This window comes from Arachis duranensis, chromosome 10 (genome assembly GCF_000817695.3).
Source record: "Arachis duranensis cultivar V14167 chromosome 10, aradu.V14167.gnm2.J7QH, whole genome shotgun sequence".
Lineage (NCBI taxonomy): Eukaryota > Viridiplantae > Streptophyta > Magnoliopsida > Fabales > Fabaceae > Arachis > Arachis duranensis.
The window spans coordinates 64497998-64505087 of record NC_029781.3 but is presented as its reverse complement, the minus strand read 5'-3'; the positions used below and the strand labels follow the sequence as shown (position 1 = coordinate 64505087).

The 7090-nt window shown below is 39.1% G+C and overlaps 1 non-coding gene across 1 annotated transcript; it reads left to right on the top strand.

The window, feature by feature from the left end:
* Positions 1-1934: 1934 nt before the first annotated feature.
* LOC127743468 (small nucleolar RNA R71) lies at positions 1935-2038 on the top strand. Its single transcript, XR_008004860.1, has one exon. It is a non-coding gene; the product is annotated as a small nucleolar RNA R71 (small nucleolar RNA).
* Positions 2039-7090: the final 5052 nt, after the last annotated feature.

The following is a 7090-nucleotide window of genomic DNA, read 5'->3' as shown; positions in this document are numbered from 1 at the left end:
ATCCATGCTCTGTTCTGGCGTTGAACGCCAGCCAGATGCTCCTTACTGGCGTTTAAACGCCAGTAAGCCCTTCTTCCAAGGTGTGCTTTTTCTTCTGCTATTTTTGATCCTGTTTTTAATTTTAATATTTATTTTGTGACTCCACATGATCATGAACCTAATAAAACATAAAAGAACAATAAAAGAAAAACAAAATAAGATAAATAAAAATTGGGTTGCCTCCCAATAAGCACTCTTTTAATGTCACTAGCTTTACAGTGGGCTCTCGTGGAGCCTCACAGGTGATTAGGTCAATGTTGTAGACTCCCAACACAAATATTAGAGTTTGAGTGTGAGAATTCAACACGAAACTTAGAGTTTGGCTGTGACCTCCCAACATCAAACTTAGAGTTTGATTGTGGGGGCTCTGTTTGACTCTGTACTGAGAGAAGCTTTTCATGCTTCCTCTCCATTGTTAAAGAAGAACACCCATGGGTCTTAAACACAAGGTAGTCCCCATTCAATTGAAGGACTAATTCTCCTCTGTTAACATCTATCACAGCTCCTGCTGTGGTGAGGAAAGGTCTTCCAAGGATGATGCATTCATCCTCCTCCTTCCTAGTGTCTAAGATTATGAAATCAGCAGGGATGTAAAGGCCTTCAACCTTTACCAACACGTCTTCTACCAATCCATAAGCTTGTCTTACTGACTTGTCTGCCATTTGCAATGAGAATATGACAGGCTGTACCTCAATGATCCCCAGCTTCTCCATTATAGAGAGTGGCATAAGATTAATGCCTGACCCTAAGTCACACAGAGCCTTTTCAAAGGTCATGGTGCCTATGGTACAGGGTATTAAGAATTTACCAGGATCTTGTTTCTTTTGAGGTAAAGTTTACTGAACCCATGTATCTAGTTCACAAATGAGCAAGGGAGGTTCACCTTCCCAAGTCTCATTACCAAACAACTTGGCGTTCAGCTTCATGATAGCTCCTGGATATTGAGCAACTTGCTTTCCAGTTACATCTTCATCCTCTTCAGAGGAAGAATAGTTTTCAGAGCTCATGAATGGCAGAAGGAGGTTTAATAGGATCTCTATGGTCTCTATATGAGCCTCAGATTCCTTTAAGTCCTCAATAAGGAACTCCTTCTTGCTTGAGAGACGTCCCATGAGGTCTTTCTCATTGGGATTCACGTCCTCTCCTTCCTCTCCTTCCTCTTTTAGGATTCTCTTCAGTATTGCTTGGGAGAGTACTAGGAAGAGTTTCAGTGACTTTCTTACTCAGCTGGCCCACTTGTGCCTCTAAATTTCTGATGGAGGACCTTGTTTTCCTCATGAAACTAAAATGGCTTTAGACAGATCAGAGACTATGTTTGCTAAGTTAGAGGTGCTCTGCTCAGAATTCTATTTCTGTTGCTGAGAAGATGATGGAAAAGGCTTGCTATTGCTAAACCTATTTCTTCCACCATTATTAAAGCCTTGTTGAGGCTTTTGTTGATCCTTCCATGAGAAATTTGGATGATTTCTCCATAAGGGGTTATAGGTGTTGCCAAAGGCTTCCCCCATGTAATTTACCTCTGCCATTGCAGGGTTTTCAGGATCATAGGCTTTTTCTTTAGAAGATGCCTCTTTAGTGCTGTTGGATGCATTTTGCCATCCATTCAGACTTTGATAAATCATGTTGACTTGCAGTGTCAACATTTTGTTCTGATCCAATATGGCATTTAGAGCATCAATTTCAAGAACTCCCTTCCTCTGAGGCATCCGATTATTCGCGGAATTCCTTTCAGAAGTGTACATGAATTGGTTATTTGCAACCATTTCAATAAGTTCCTAAGCTTCTGCAGGCATTTTCTTTAGGTGAATGGATCCACCTGTAGAATGGTTCAGTGACATCTTAGAGAACTTAGACAGACCATAATAGAATATATCTATCATGGTCCACCTGAAAACATGTCAGAAGGACACTTTTTGGTCATCCGCTTGTATCTTTCCCAAGCTTCATAGAGGGATTCACCATCTTTTTGCTTGAAGATCTGAACATCCACTCTAAGCTTGCTCAGCTTTTGAGGAGGAAAGAATTTAACCAAGAAGGCCGTGACCAGCTTATCCTAAGAGTCCAGGCTATCCTTAGGTTGTGAGTCTAACCATGTTCTAGCTCTGTCTCTTACAGCAAAAGGGAAAAGCATGAGCCTGTAGACTTCAGGATCTACTCCATTAGTCTTAACAGTCTCATAGATCTGCAAGAACTCAGTTAAAAACTGGTAGGGATCTTCTGATGGAAGTCCATGAAACTTGCAGTTTTGTTGCATTAGAGCAACTAGTTGAGGTTTCAGCTCAAAATTATTTACTCCAATGGCAGGAATTGAGATGCTTCTTCCATCAAACTTGGAAGTAGGTGTAGTATAATCACCAAGCATCCTCCTTGCATTATTGTTGTTGTGTTCGGCTGCCATATCCTTTTCTTGTTCGAAAATTTTAGTAAGGTTGTCTCTGGATTGTTGTAATTTAGCTTCTCTTAGTTTCCTCTTCAGAGTCCTTTCAGGTTCAGGATCAGCTTCAACAAGAATGCCTTTTTCCTTGTTCCTGCTCATATGAGAAAGAAGAGAATAGAAAAGGAAGAGGAATCCTCTATGTCAAAGTATAGAGATTCCTTTATGTTAGTAGAAGAAGAAAGGAATAGAAGAAGGAGAAGAGTTAAGAATCCAAACACAAGGGTGAAGATAGGTTCAGATTCTTGAGATGAAGAGAAGTGTTAGTAAATAAATAAATAGATAGAAGAAGATGAGAGGGGAAGAATTCGAAAATAATTTTTTTTTAAAAAAAGTTAGTGATTTTCGAAAATTAAAGGACGAATTAAAATTAAAATTAAAATTTAAAACAATTAGTTAATTAAAAGAATTTTTTGAAAAAGAGGGAGGTAATTTTCGAAAATTAGAGAGCTAAACTTAGTTAGGTGGTTTTGAAAAAGATAAAAAATAAACAAAAGTTAATTGGTTAGTTGAAAAAGATTTGAAAATCAATTTTGAAAAGATAAGAAGATATGAAGATGTTTTGAAATCAAATTTTTGAAAAAGATAAAATTTAAAAAGATATGATAAAAAGATATGATTAAAAATATATGGTTAGAAAAGATTTAATTTTTAAAATTAAAATTACTTACTTGACTAATAAGAAACTAAAAGATATGATTCTAGAATTTAAAGATTGAACCTTTCTTAATAATAAAGTAACAAACTTCAAATTTTTTAATCAATCACATTACTTGTTAGTTAAGTTTTGAAAATTTGAAATAAAATAAGAAAAAGATTTTGAAAAATAGTTTTAAATTTTCAAAAATCATAAGATAAAAGTAAAAGAGATTTGATTTTTGAAAAAGATTTTGAAAAGATAAGATTTTTAAAATTGAAAATTTGACTTGACTTGTAAGAAATATCTAAGTTTTAAAAATTTTTTACTAAGTCAACTCAAATTTTCGAAATTTTGAGAGAAATAGGGAAAAGATATTTTTTATTTTTGAATTTTAATGATGAGAGAGAAAAACAACAAAAAGACTCAATGCATGGAAATTTTAGATCAAAACACATGATGCATGCAAGAACACTATGAATGTCAAGATGAACACCAAGAACACTTTGAAGATCATGATGAACATCAAGAACATATTCTTGAAAAATTTTTGATGCACAGAAAACATGTAAGACACAAAACTTAGAAATCTTTCATGTTTAGACACTATGAATGCAAAAATGCACATGAAAAACATCATACAACATAAAACAAGAAAATTTAAAGATCAAACAAGAAGACTTTCCAAGAATAACTTGAAGATCATGAAGAACACTATGAATGCATGAATTTTCAAAAAATGCAAGAACAAGATGAATATGCAATTGACACCAAACTTAAAACATGACACAAGAATCAAACAACAATCACAAAATATTTTTGGTTTTTTATGATTTTATGATTTTTTTGTATTTTTTTATATTTTTTTTGGATTTTTGTATATTTTTTTCGAAAACATATAGGAAAAAGAAAATAAGTATTTCAAAAATTTTTAAGAAGAATTCCAGGAATCTTTCAATATTAGCCTAAAGCTCTAATCCAAGGGTTGGACATGGCTTAATAGCCTGCCAGCTTTAGGATTGCATTACATGCATTGAGGTGATTAGTTGAAGTCTCATTCTAAAAGGATTTGGATATGGCTTTACAGCCAGCTAGGCTTCAACATGTTACATGAAACTCTAGAATCCATTCTTAAAAATTCTGAATAATTTTCGAAAATAAAAGTGTTCATACCCTGGGTCGAGCTGACCGACCCGGGATGTTCGACAGACAAAGCAACCGACCTCTTTAGGTCAGGACAACCTGACCTCTTTCCAAAGAGCTCGACCAAGTTACCAGGAAAGCCCAAAGAAGGGCCCAAAATAGAGGAACACGCCCCAAATCCTAAGGCAGCCCAAGCCTACAGAGAGAAGGGCGGTTCCCTTGAAGATAAGATGACCTCACTTGAAGATAAAGATAAGAAAAGATAACTAACTTATCTTATCCACAGAAGGTCACATCTCATCATTATAAATACACTGGAGCACCCAGGTATAACTCATACTCTAATTCTACTCAATACCTGTTTAATACCCTTACTAACTTAAGCATCGGAGTCCCTTGCAGGTACCCCCCACCCTTCGGTGACAAGGGATCAGTAGCATTCTCAGTTCCACAAGTCGGACACACCAGCTCCGGCCGCTACACACCTGCCGGACACGTCGGCTCCAACCAGCACAAAAGATCTCGTCCGAGATCGACCTACAGTTTCAGGTAACCCTCAGAACATTGGCGCCGTTGCCGGGGACCTGGAAGTCATCCCATCACCATGGCGGACGACCATGACAACGACCACGATTCAGATCTGGAAAATAGAACACCGCACAAGAACGCGGATGTCACACTACAAGGTACCCCGGAAACCAACAAGGACAAAGACTCACCAAATTCGGGGGCAATAGAAGTGCTCCTAGACTGCCTAAAACAACTTGAAAAAGAAACCCAACAACAATGGGAAATCGGAAAAGATCTACAAAGAGAGGTGCGGCGACGTCGAGCATTGGAAGAAAAACTACAGCAATTGGAAGCTGATCTTAAATTAAAAGCCCCCCAGGCCAATCCTGAAGAAAATTCATGCAAAGGCAAGACCCGTTCACCAGGGAAATCATGAAAACCGAAATTCCAAAAGACTTCAAACTCCCAGATATGACTCTGTATGATGGTACCACGGACCCCAACCACCACCTCAGCAACTTCAGAAGCAGAATGTACCTTACCGATGCCCCAGATGATGTTTGCTGTAAAGCCTTCCCAATAACTCTCACAAAGACATCAATCCGATGGTTCGACAACCTACCCCCAAAGTCCATCTCAAGCTTTGATGACCTAGCTAAAAAATTCCTAGCCAGATTCTCCATTCAGAAAGATAAGGCCAAGCACGCCCCCAGCTTACTAGGGATCAAACAAGGAGATTGGGAGAGCCCCGCAACTACATGGAAAGATTCAACAAAACGTGCATGGACATACAAAGTTTACCAACAGAAGCTGCCATCATGGGACTCATCAACGGCCTACGAGAGGGACCTTTTAGCCAGTCTATATCAAAAAAATATCCGACCTCCTTAGATGAAGTACAAGAACGAGCAGAAAAATATATCAACATGGAAGAAAACGCTCGGTTAGGAGAGACCTCAAAATCGAGGACCTCCTACCGAGACAAAGACAAGGAATCCAGGAGAAAAGAAGATCGAGAGAAAAGAAGATCGACAAGGGGAGAAAATCAAAAAATACCATAATTACACTCCTCTCAGGGCATCCCTGGTTGAGATATACAAAGAAGTCTGCCATACAGAAAAAATTCCCCCAGCACGGCCACTCAAAGGAAAAAAGGGAGGAGGAAACCGGAAGGAATATTGTGAATACCATCGAGTCCGTGGACACTCCACAAACGAATGCTTCGACTTAAAAAATATCATAGAAAAATTGGTGAGAGAAGGAAAATTAGATCGATTTCTGGCCGTAGGTGGTGGGATCTCCAAATCATCTCGCAAAAGATATCTCAAAGAAGTATATCATGTCGAGGGAAAGGAGGAAGCACTCAACATCCCGGCAATAACATTCACTAAAGAGGACGCCTCCGGCATCATCTCAGGACACGACGATCCCATGGTCATCACCATCATATTGGCAAACGCCAATCTACACCGCACCTTAATAGACCAAGGGAGTTCCGTCGACATCTTATTCAAAACAGCCTTCGATAAACTCGGCTTAGAAGAAAAAGAGCTTAAAGCATACCCAAACAGTCTGTTCGGACTAGGAGATACCCCGGTTCAACCACTGGAATACATACCACTACATACAACCTTCGGAAAAGGGAACCAATCCAGAACCCTCAGAATAGACTACATCGTGGTCGATGTAAGTTCAGCTTACAATGCTCTCATAGGTCGGACAACACTCAACCAACTTGGCGCAATAGTCTCGACCCCACATCTATGTATGAAATTCCCCACTACGAAAGGAATAGCCATGATAAAAGCAGATCAGAAGATGGCATGTCGCTGTTATAACGAACGCCTAAACCTAAGAGGCGGGGGAGAAGAGTTCCACACAATCGAGCTGGGCAGAGTCCAACACCGAGAAGAGCTTCGTCCACAACCAGAAGACGCGATAGAGAAGATTCAAATCGGGGATACGTCGGAAAAAACGATCAATATCGGCACAATCCTAAGAGAAGATTCAAAGGAATTACTAATACAATTCTTACGAGATAATGTTAATCTCTTCGCGTGGAAAGCCACAGACATGCCAGGAAGAGACCCTAAGCTAATGAGTCATAAGTTGGTGGTCTACCCTGGATCTTGGCCGGTACAGCAGAGACGAAGAAAACTTGGGCCAGAGAGATCCCAGGCTATGGAAGAACAAGTACAGGCACTACTGGAAGCAGGATTCATAAGAGAAGTCAAATACCCACTATGGCTAGCCAACGTCATCTTGGTGAAAAAATCAAATGGGAAGTGGCGAATGTGCACCGATTACACCGATCTCAACAAAGCTTG